Below are 12,668 nucleotides of genomic sequence, written 5' to 3'. Positions count from 1 at the left end.
TGAGCACCAGGTATTGTATGTAAATGATGAATCACTGAATTCTACCCCTGACACCAATATTGCATGGTATGTTAACTAACTAAAATTTAAAAAAATTTTTAAAAAATAAAGTCCTCAGAAAAAAGGAAAAAAAATTAAAAACATTTCAAATATATAATTTTGGCTTTTAGCACAAATAGCAAAAGCAATTTAGATATACTGAAAATACTATTTAATCATCTTCAACATTTCAATTAATTGTTTCTGATAGTGATTTTTAAATGGTGTGAGGAAAAAATCCTCCATTTTCATTTTTAATAAAAAATATAAATGCATTTGCTGAATGCAATCTATACATTCCCCCCTCTTGTCTACTGTTATGAAGGTAGGGACAAAAATTAAAATATGTAACTGAGGCCTTAGAGCTTGGGGAGTAGCCTGTTTTGTGTTGCTAAGAGATAGAAATTTCAAAGGTAGAGTCTAGATTCTAGGATCATGACTCAACAAGATTTCTGACATTTGTTATAAGCTAATGAGGCTCTCAGCGACTTACCTGTCAGCAAACTGAAAGGATGTTAAAAGACTTTAAGTCCCAGGAAAAATTCAAACCTGGCCAAGAACAATCCTGTGATTGTTCAACTTCTAAAGCAATTCCCAGTCTCCTCTAAACTAGCCAACAAAGTGTGTGGCTAAAGCAGTGATGCCCTGGTGTAATTAGGCAGGACTTTTGCTTGGAAATAACAGAATATTGCTTAAGCAATAAAAGGTTTTTACTTATTTAGGTCACTCAGGAAAGTATCGGTTTGAGGCGCAGCTAGACAAAGGGCACAAATACTGTCCCTCAGACTTTCTCCATGCAGCAGGCATGGGGGTCCCCAGGAACCCCCACTCTCATTACCTACCAGCCTAACAGCTCCAGCTTCCCAAAAACCTCTTGAAAGGAGTTCTGAGGTGGAATCTGACAGTCCTAGTTTTTAGCATCATGTGCCCATCTCTGTAGCCAGAAGAAGAAAGACTAAGCCGTGCAATTAAACCCAAATATATCTCCCTGGGAAGTGCTCCCTTTAGAGAACTCAGGTTCTGTGATCAGAATATCACCAGCTAGATCCCAAAAGCTGGCATTTAGTGCCCACCTGCTTATTCCCACCAGCTTTGTCTTACATTCATTGCCTCCTAAGCCCTTCTTTCCAGCTTTCCCCTTAGCTCAAAGGAAACCCAAAACCACTCCACAGTGATTGTGACTGCCCCGATAAAATCTGCCACTGGCCCAGACCACCCAGACCCTTTGAGCTAAACCTGACTCACACCTGCACCAATGGACCATGGAGTGACCTCTGGAATGACCTACAATCCCCTCACCTCTTTATAAAATTGAAATCTCCACCCAGGGAGGAGCCTCAGCCTCATTTATATAACATTACAAGGTGTGCATAGGCATGCTTCCGTAAGGCACATAAGTGACTGTTAAGCCGGCCTCTACATAGGATGACAAGGCTTCCCTATCTAAATATTCATCCTAAACCTAAACAAAAGGAACCCATTCACCCTCTCTTAGGAGTCACAGCTTTGGATGCAATTCCCCACGATCACCTTATTTGCTTCAAATAAAAGTTTTCTTAGTGCGTCAACTCAGCCTGGTACAGTTTCTGACTCATCAAGGAGTGAACTCACTTTGGTTCCGCTACCAGAAGGGGACCTTACGCAGGGTGACAAAACATATAGAGGTCTTTCTACCTCCAAAGAGGAATCCTCCCATCCGTGCCACTCTCAAGAGTGGCCAGGGATGCCGACAGACCAGGAAGATACTTCTGGCAGTCAGAAGCTGAAAATAATCAGTCTGTCCATGGAAGAAATCAGCCCACTAACAAAGTAGGGCAATCCTTGATATATCTATCCAGCGATGTAGTGCGTCTCACCAAAGGGCAACTTCCCTGCAGCCTCGGTTCTCAAAAATAGGAATTTTTTAAGTTGAAGTTAAAGTTGGATAAGGACAAATTCCAGTGCCATGTGTAAAGATATAAAAAATTGGATTTACTGGGAAAAACATACAAATCGAGGATTAGAACTAAGAGCCATACAGTCCACATTCTCTGGTCATCACAAAGAGAGGTCTGCAGAAATCAGCTCCATAGGGGCTCCTGGAGCTCAGTCAGTTAAGTGTCCAACTCTTAGTTTCAGCTCAGGTCATGATCTCACAGTTTGTGAGTTCAAGCCCCACATGGGGCTCCATGCTGACAGCTGGGAGCCTGCTTAGGATCCTCTCTTTCCCTCCCTCTCTCTCTCTCTCTCCATCCCCTGCTTGTACTCTCAAAAGTAAATAAATAAATATGTTTTTTAAAAAAGGAAAGAAATCAGCTCCGTATACTGCTGGACACACCACAGGTCGCTGTCCCCCAGGGAAGGGATCCTGACTTTCTACACTCTGAAAGGGCAATCATGATAAGTTTAGGATACTGACTATAAACAGAAAGGATTTAAGCATGAAACAGGTTGACTTTAAATGCCAGCACAGCTGAAGGGTGTCTGACAATCCCAGTGACTGCCACCGATCACTGGTGAGCAGCCAGCTGCTGCTGCTGCTGCTGGAAGGGGGTCCCTGTTTCTGTGGATTCAAGCACAGCATTCCCGCTGGGGGAGGGAGCCTCTGTACGCAAGTTCCTGAACAACTTTCCACTTCCCTTCCAATCTGTAATTTGTCTTTTAGCTATCCATTGCAGGATCATGAAGAGCCATATTCAAAAGTGACTTGGGGAAATAAACATCACCCAAAGATGCTGGACGTGGAACAGAAAAGAGAAACTATAGAGAGGTTGTCTCCCTTTTGGAGAGCATTTAAGTGTGGGCTTTTGCTTTTTGTCCTGATGTTGGGTGTGGGATCATTTGAAATGAGATTGGAACGTTTCTAGAATGGGAAGAATGAAAGCAAGGCTGGCAGTGGGGGTCAGGGTGTGTGGTGCGCTGGGCAGTCAAGCATGACAAGGTCTGGGCAATGGCAGTTCATTCTGGTTGTCCCATAGGCTCCCTGTGGGGTTTGTTTGCTTGTTTGTTTGTTTTGTTTTGTTTTGTTTGTTTGTTTGTTTTTAACCTCCATCCTCTACCTCCTCCGGTAAGAGGCTCAAGCGGCCTAGCTATTCCTTTCCTCCTTTCTGATTGAGTTATTTGGAGGCTGACATGAGGCCTAAGCAGCTCCAAGCAGAATCATTCCCTGGAAGTAACCGTAAAATATATCTTGTTACATCCTTGCTCAGAAATTTATAGTGACTTCCTTTTAGAATTGAATCCAAACCCTCTACCAGGGCCTGTGAAAACTGCCCGATTTCACCCCGACTTCTGTTCCCTTCTCTCTTCCTGATTGTTTGCTGTCCTACAATCCCTCAACACACTCCAGCTCTACCGACTTTCTCCTATAGCAAACTCTTTGCATTCTCTACTTTTGGACTATTTTCATGTTGATTTTTTCTTTGGTAACTTTTTATTTACTTATTTATTTTGTTTTGACAACTTTTAAAACATAATTTCAAACTTACAGAAAAGTTATAAGAATGGGAAAACGAATTCCTGTAACTAGTTATCCAAATTCATCAATTGCCACGTTTTGCACCATGTGTTTCTTTCTGTATATATTTTTTAAATGTCTGTGCCTTTTACTTAAATGAGTGTAAGTTGGAGACATTATGCTGAATACTTGCATGTTTCTGTCCTAAAAATAAGGACCTTTCTTCCAGAACTGGACTGCAATGATCAAAATTAAGACATTTAACATTAATACAACCCTATTATGGACTCCACCTTCCATATTCAAATTTTGTCAATTGTCTCAATGATAGCCTTTATGGTAACTTGGTTTCCACTTCATTATCTCATATGTTTCATTGTTATATCTCCTTACTACCCTTTTATCTGGAAAGTTTCTCAGATTTTCATATCTTTCTAACTCATACATACATTGCAAATATGGGCAGTGTCTTTAATTGCTATCAAATGTAGTCAGTGAATAGTTCCGATATCCTGTGACTTCAGACTCCCAGAGCTGAGATATGTCTTTCTGAAGACTGTTCTTCACAAAACTTGTTACATAACCTGAAAGACCATGATCATAAAGGCAGGGTCTCAGGTCCCCTCTCCTAGGAGTACCCTCCAGGAAGCATACCATTTCCACTGTCTCGTCAGTGTCTGGCTCATGCTCCTTCTCAAGCCTGGACTGCAATCATCCTTCTATCCAAGGACCCCTGCACACAGCTGGCTCCGCTGCCAACAATTAGGTGCCTGTGGAATCACCTCAGAGCTGCCGCTGTCACCTCACTCACACCAGCCTCTAACGCTTAGGTTCTCAGTGTGGCCGTACATTAGAATCACCTGAGCTGCTTTTAAAACTGTGGCGTCCCCTGCCAATTTCATCAGCTTTTCTGGAGAGGCTCAAGTAGGGTCACTCCTCTCATCTTATAAGAGTGGATACAGACTTTGATTAATTCTCTTTATTACAGCCCAAACCAGGTCCTGCACCTTAACTTTACAGAAGACAGGAATAAGTAAAAGGAATCACAACAGCAGCAAACAAACAGACAGCCCTTATCTTAGGCTACTTTACATAGCAGCTGTCAGTTCGACAGACGGCCGCTGTCTGAGTTCAGGCTTCCTCTGTCGATCTCATGGGGGCTTTTGCAGGGTGTCTCCATGTGTAGCCTCTGCCCTGCCTCTTGGTGGCAAAGAAAAGATCTCTTGTGTGACAGACATAAGAATAAGCTGGCCTCCTATACGTGTTGTAATTCGTCACTGTTCATTTCTCTTCCCAAAAAGTGCACAGATTTTTTTTACATTTATTCATTCAACTAACATTAAGTTAATAAAATCGATGAAATTTTCTTGCTGGTTTCTATCTTTGAGGTCACATTGAGAGAAGTCTACCATTCCAGAAGTGTATAATTATTCATTTATTTTTTCAACAATTTTATTATTTCAATTTTTAATGGCTAAAACTTTGATCCATCTGGAAGTTGGATGGTACTTGGAATAGAGTAAGAATGTAAATTATTTTTTAATGTTGGATCAATTATTACCAAAAAAAGAGTCAAATTCGTTCTTTCCTTACTGATCTGGAATATTAGATATACTACATAATTTGTTCTGTTTCTGGGTTTTCTAGTCTCATTGATCCGTCTTTATCTTCTACGAACATCGGGCAATTTTAATTTTAATTGTATAGTGTGGCTTTGCCCACTTCCTTTTTTTTCCAGAAAAAATGTTAACTCTTCTTTAATATGTAGTTATTAAAATTAACGTTAGAATCACTTTGGAAAGCTGGAGTTTCAATTTGAGGAGAATTTACTGCTTTATAGTATTATGACTTTGTATCCCACAACTTAGTCAAGAGCTTAATCAAGGCTCTTTTATGTTCCTCTGCTCATCTTGAAGTTTTCTTCAAGAAAAACTTGAGCCTTTTTGTCAGGTTCATTTCTAAGTATTTTCTAATTCAATTTTTTAAATAAAGAAAAAGTAAAGACCCTCACTATCCTGTCTTAATTTCCACATAGGATCTTATGCTCTTCAGCTATGGATTTCCTTACACAATAGTTTCTTTTTTTTTTTTTAATGTTTTTATTTATTCCTGAGAGAGACAGCGTGAGCAGGGGAGGCTCAGAGAGAGAGGGAGACACAGAATCTGAAGCAGGCTCCAAGCTCTGAGCTAACTGTCAGCACAGAGCCCGACGTGGGGCTCGAACCCACGAACCATGAGATCATGAGATCATGACCTGAGCCGAAGTCTGAAGTCTGACCCTTAACCGACTGAACCACCCAGGTGCCCCGCCTACACAATAGTTCTTAAAGATTCTAAACCCTAAAGTGGGAAAAACGACTATTGTACACCAAAATACTAAACACCCAGGTTAATGGAGTGGTGTTATGAATTTTTTTCTTCAGTCATTTCTGAATTTTCTTTATCTTATCTTCATATTTTATTTATTTGTTTTTTAATGTTTATTTATTTTTGAGAGAAAGAGACAGAGCGTGAGCGGGGTAGGGGCAGAGAGAGGGGGAGACACGGAATCTGAAGCAGGCTCCAGGCTCTGAGCTGTCAGCCCAGAGCCTGATGCAGGGCAGGAACTCAGGAGTAGTGAGATCTGAAGCTGAAGTTGGACACTTAACTGACTGAGCCACCCTGGTGCCCTGTATCTTTATATTTTAGGATGCATTTAAATATGAATGAGGAACCTGAAAAAAACTAAAATTCTTTCCATTCATAACTTGAGTGTATTATGTATAGCTGTAGGCATTTCCATTCTCTAAGACAGTTTTTGTCACCCCAACTAGATTATAAACGTCTTGAATCTTTTCTTCCTGTACCTTTTACTATATCTTTCAAGTATTATGAAAATGGTAAGGGCCTAGCAAATCTTTCCTCAATGAGTTTATCAGATCAGTAATGACTGAGGCAAAAGCTAGAGGGAAAGGATGGCAAAATGTGACGTGGCGTTTCAAAATAACTTCTAAGTAACCTTGTTTTGTTTGGTTTGGTTTGGTTTGGTTTTGTTAATGTGGTTCTTGTGTGCATGTCTACATCCCCCACTGGACTGTAAGCATCTGACGAATGGGAGCTGTCTCTCATAATCCCTACTTTTATGCTCTAGTTACCCAGTTTGGGCACACCAGAGATAGTTCAGTGAATGCTTCTAAATCCTAGATGGACTAAAAAGGAAACCTTTTTTTGCCAAAGAACCAAACCAGCAACCCAAAACTGTCAAATATAGAATCAAGCATGTATTAACATTAGTAAGCAGGCATTTTTAGAGAATGTATCCCATATTGTAGGTAACCAAAAAGATCTCAGTCGTCTGAGGGAAGGGATTTTAGCAAAATAAGTATTGGTCGGGGGGTCGGAGATCCCCGTTTTTTATTCCACTGTAGACTGCAAGTAGGTAGCAGAATACTTGTAATATAGAAAAAGAAATCTGTAAGTAATAAATTTAGGAAAAGTTGGTTACAAATGTATGTAGATGGATCACTTCTTTGTTCTTGTTCTGAGTCTGGTAAAGTGATATATAATATAGATTATTTTCACAAATAGTCAAGTTAGCTATATTTTACCTAGAACTGCATAAATGCAAAATGTCATTAAAAAGGGGAGTCTATGGGGCACCTAAGTGGCTCAGTCAGTCAAGCCTCTGACTTGGCTCAGGTCATGATCCCACAGTTCATGAGTTCGAGCCCCATGTCAGGCTCTGTATTGACAGCTCAGAGCCTGGAGCCTATTTCAGGTTCTGTGTCTTCCTCTCTCTCTGCCCCATTCCTGCTCACACTCTGTCTCTGTCTCTCTCTTTCAAAAATAAACATTAAAAAAAAAAAAAGCAGAGTCAATATTCTGAAACACCACAAGATGGTGGTGTTACTCCATTTAAAATGTCTTTTTTTTTTTTAACTGAACTTTCACCAGAGCGTTTAACTTGCGCTTTTTTGTGTGTGAAAAATTGAGATTTCAAGATCATCCGTGCTTCCAAATGAAAGAATCATGCAGAATCAAAAACATCTCTGTAACAAAATTAGAACAGTGATTTCCACCTTAAAATGTGACAGTGGATTGTGAACCATATCTGTGTCTCCCTGCTGCCTGTACACTTGTCTTTTTTTATGGAGCTTCATGGTGTGTGTGTGTATGTGTGTGTATGTGATCTTCCAGATGTCTACTATCTTTTCCCTTTGTTCCTCTGTTGCTCTGTTTGTATGCCTCCCCCCGGAGTGATTCGGTGTGTCATTGGGTGTGTCACTGTAATTGTCTCTCCCATTAAGCCTTATTACCTGATTGCAACCCCAGTGTCAAATACATGTGTGTCTGCATCCATCTTGTAAACAGGCTGATGGGCTCTGTTTTCTATATCTTTTCTTCAGGTCTTCTGCTTTTGCATTAAAAACTATTAATATAGCTGTGGCGTCTGGGTTGCTCAAAAAGTTTTTTTTTCTTTGACTCTTCTTTCTACTTCTATTTCTTTCCATAATATTCACTAAATGTTTGATTTTTAAAAATTAGCTTTTATTATTGAACTAAATTAGGAAACAGGAAAACATTTTACATGTTTTAGATGTTCCCATGTGTGTGTTGGCAGGGGTTCATGGATTTTTTTTTTTTACTTCTCTGGAGGCCTTGTGCTTGATATAAGGGGGATTCACCGTTCAATTGATATATGTGGTTTATGGACACCAACTTAAAGCAGAAGAGAAAAAAAATATCATTTTGATCCATTACATAAATCAGAAATTACTGTCGGCAGAGAATATTTAAATTGTTTTTGTCTGTAAAATTTTTCTACAAGAGGCTTGGCTACCTACTGATTAAATTTTCATATTTTAATCTAATCTGAAGCTAAATTGCCTAGTTCCGCTATGACATTCATGAAATAATGAAATGTTTTATTTTTAAAAAGTAAATATGTCCTTCTGACCACTCCTACTGGAACATTCCAACATCATATTGGAAGTCTCAGCTAACACAACAAAACATAAAGGAAACAAAGCATACAGTTTGGATAGGAAGAAATAAAACTGCCTTTACTCACAAGTGACATGATTACTTATGCACAAGATCTGAAAGAATTAACAAAAAAAATGGAACTAAGAATAATAAATGATTCTAGAAGGTTGCAAGATATAAGTTTAATATAATTTCTTTCCCGTATACCATAAATGAGTAACTAAAATTTGGAATTAGAAACATAACACCATTTACATTGGAACCAACCTAAAATCTACATGAGGAAAACTAAATTTCTGATGACAAAAATTTAAAAATGTTTAAATACATGGAGAGATATTTAAAGTTCAAGGGTAGGAAGATTCAATATCATCAAGATATCAGTTCTTCCCAACTTGATCTACAGATTCAATGAAATCTCAATCAATATCCCAGCAAGTTATTTTGTGGATATAGACAAAGTGATTCTACAGTTTATATGGGAGGAAAAAGAATCAGAATAGCCAGCACAATACTGAAGCTGAAGAACAATAACAGAATTAACACCACATGACTTACCATAAAGGTATAATTATAAAAATAGTGTGGTCTTGGTAAAAGAGTCAACAAATAGATTAATGAAATAAAACAGGGATCCCAGAAATAGACTTCACAAATATAGTCAACTCATCTTAGACAAAGGAGCAAAGATAATAAAATACACTTAGGACACTCTTTTCAATAAATTGCATTAGATCTACTGGACATATACATGCAAAAAATAAATCTAGACACGGGCTTTACACCCTATTCAAAAATTATCTCAAAATCTTCTATAGACCTAATTGTAAAATGCAAAACTATAAAACTTCTGTAAGAGAATATAGTAGGCAATCTAGGTGTCCTTGGGTTTGGTGAAGACTTTTTTAGACACAACCCCAAAAAGTATGACCCATGAAAGAAACCATTGGTAATTTAAACTTTGTTAAAATTAAAATTATCTGCTCTGCAAAAGACACTGTTAAGAAATAAAAAGCCACAGAAAATATTTACAAAACACAAATCTGATAAAAGACTTGTATACAAAATATACCAAGAACTCAAAACCTAACAATAAGTAAACGAACAACCCAGTTAAAAAGTGGGCGAAATATCTAAACATACATCTCCTGAGTATAATCTATAGATGACAAATAAGCATATGAAAAGATGCTCAACATTGAATATCATTAGGGAGTTGCAACTTTAAAAAATGAGACCACTGCATACCTATTAAAATGGCTAAATGCAAAACACTAAAGGTGTAGAGCAATAGGATCTCTCATTCATAGCTGATGAAATGCAAAATGGTACCACCACTTTGGAAATCAGTTTAACAGTTTCTTACAAAGCTAACCATAATCTTACCATATGATTCAGCAGTTGTACTCCTACATATTTACCTAAATGATTTGAAATTTTGTGTCCACACAAAAACCTACCTACAAATGTTAATAGCAGCTTTATTCATAATTGCCCCAAATTGGGAAGGAATCAAGATATTCTTTAATAGGGCCATGTATAAACTGTGGTATATCCATACAATGGAGTACTATTCATTAATAAGAAGAAATGAGCTATCAAGCCATGAAAAGACATGGAGGAACATTAAATGCAGATTGCTGAGTAAATAAGCCAGTCTGTAAATGTTACAGTGTATGATACCAGCTGTATTACGTTCTTGAAAAGGCTCAACAATAGAGAGTAAAAAGATCAGTGGCCTCAAAGTGTTCAGAGAAAGCAAGGAAAAGAGGGAATGATTAAAGATGGAACACCAGATTTGGGGGACAGTGAAAGGATTTTGTATGACACCATAATGGTGGACACATGGTGTTATGCATTTGTCAAAACACTTAGAACTGTATGACACGAAGAGTGAACCCTAATAAACAGTGGACCTTAGTTGATAATATTGCATCAGTATCAGTTCCCTGATTATAAGTAGTGTGCCACACTACAGCAAGATGTTCATACCTGGATACACTGTAAGGAGGGTACAGTAGGGAAAAGGGTGTATGTGAGAAGTCTGTACATTCTATGTAACTTTTCTATTAACCTAGAACTACTCTAAAAATAAGATTATTTTAAAAAAACAGGTAACCATGTTGCATTTTATATTTTTGTTACCAATATCTTTTTTATTCTCTTTAGTCATTCAAGCATGAAAGGACAAATAATCTCAGTTTTTAAACTCAATCTGTCCTTGGGGCGCCTGGGTGGCTTAGTCGGTTAAGCGTCTGACTTTCGCTTGGGTCATGATCTCGCGGTTCGTGGGTTTGAGCCCCGCATCGGGCTCTGTGCTGACTGCCAGCTCAGAGCCTGGAGCCTGTTTCAGAGTCTGTGACTCCCTTTCTCTCTGACCCTCCCCCTGCTCATGCTGTCTCTCTCTCTCTCCTAGAAATAAAAAAAAACAAAAACAAAAACAAAAAAACATTTAAACTCGATCTGTCCAAAGTGTATGATAATACATGAAACCATGCCATACCTCTTAGGGGTCAAAAAGCATTCAAAAATTATTTTGGTGTTAAGATTAAAGATTAAGATCAACTTCCAGGTAAGCCATACATAAGGTTTAAGGGCAAGTGTTTTCATTCCATTGATTTTGCAGAAATGAGAGAATGAGGTGTATGATTTGAAATATTCAAATCCTTGAAGGTTTCTGTACTAGCATTAAACAAAAACTAACATGCTGGCGTAGTTTCACTGGCTTTCAACTTCCTGTTTGGTTTCATTAATGTATGGATGATCTTTGCCTGAGCTACTTCCCTTATTGCAACGGCCTTCTTCACTGCTTTCTTCCCAGCAGCTTTGTTTTCCAGGCCCCTGTCTCACCTTCAACTACGTGGAAGCGATGGAATACAGAGGATAATGCTTGCTGGAGGGTTTAACGATTTCCTGTCCAGATCACAGGGCTCCTTCCCAGTCCTGCATGTACAAGCAGACGCCCATGGCCGCGTACAACATGAGCCATGTGTACACACTGCTGTCCTCAAACACAGAGCTCATCTTCTCCTGGCTGAGCTCACAGATACTCAGCAGCTCACTAGGGCTTTTGTGGGCTTGGCCCTCTGGTACTTGCCCATGACATTGCGTGCATATCTAACCATGTCCCGGATTATTTCTGCCTTTGGGGGAGTCACTGAGCTTCTGGATTTCCACTTTGGCCTTATCTTTGTCTTTGGTGGTGTCCTCCTGGCATTGACAGGTAAAATAGTAAGACTGTCTTCACTGGTCATTCTTGTTTTCTGTTGGGTACAGGAGGTCAATAGAGCTGATACGAATCTCCTCTCCCAGGCTGATATCCTTTACAGCTCTTACTTCTGCGAGGGTCCCCTTGTAGGTCACAATGACAGTGGGACAACAAGTGTGATTCATCAATGCAACCTCAGGAAATATTACTGATCCCAAAGGAGAAAGCTCTGTTCCATCAGTTGTGAAGCCATGACAGTGAACCTGTGCAAAGAATACCAGCAAGCTATCACTGCCAGGGAATTGGAGGTGTTGGAGTGAAAGTAATGAAGAACAGCAATGTCATCTGAATTAAGTCCTTCTGCTTATTGTCTGACTTATGCAGATGTGATCCAAACTCCTTCACAGCCAACAATTCCTCTGAAGGTGTTTACTCTGGGTGGGTTTTCTGTTTGGCCAGAATCCTTGCAGTTAGCCTTACCATCTCTGAGGGATTCCAGTTTTCCCCCCAAAACAACCCATGCAAGAACATTCCAGCTTGTGCATGAGCCAATCATCTTTCTGACAGTGTCTTTCTGACACTCCCCATTGCTGTAAAATGCCTGCTTGCATCTTCCACATTTGAACAATTCTTTTTTCCTGGCAAAGCAGTACTCGCAGTGGTTGCCCCATTCCTTAACTGTGAGCATGTAGACGTAGGCCCAGAGGGGAGAACCGAGTCTCCCATGTGGAAGGGTTGCAGGGCCCACATCCGCTGCCCCTTTCCCAGGGAGCAGAAGCACTCCAAGCCATTGTGGTCTGCAGTCCTCATGGAAGCGGCGGGACAGCAGCACCAGAGCGATGGCTCCCCCTTCCCATGAGCTGTTTCTGGAGAGGTGTCACACAGAGCTGCACGGCTGGTGAGCTCTAAGACTTTTTTAATGACTATTCAGAGTAGTTGTGTGAAATTAACTGGAGCGCTATTATAACATTGTTAGTTTCAAAGAAAACTCCGAATTAGGTGCATACATCTAGGTGGTCT

General features: G+C 39.5%; 1 pseudogene; it reads right to left on the bottom strand.

The window, feature by feature from the left end:
* Positions 1 to 11,158: 11,158 nt before the first annotated feature.
* LOC144244590 (N-lysine methyltransferase SMYD2 pseudogene) lies at positions 11,159 to 12,458 on the bottom strand (annotated as a pseudogene).
* Positions 12,459 to 12,668: the final 210 nt, after the last annotated feature.

This window comes from Crocuta crocuta, unplaced genomic scaffold, assembly GCF_008692635.1.
Source record: "Crocuta crocuta isolate KB4526 unplaced genomic scaffold, BGI_CrCroc_1.0 scaffold98, whole genome shotgun sequence".
NCBI classification, from domain to species: domain Eukaryota; kingdom Metazoa; phylum Chordata; class Mammalia; order Carnivora; family Hyaenidae; genus Crocuta; species Crocuta crocuta.
The sequence above is the reverse complement of the archived record's forward strand: the minus strand, read 5'-3'. Positions and strand labels throughout refer to the sequence as shown.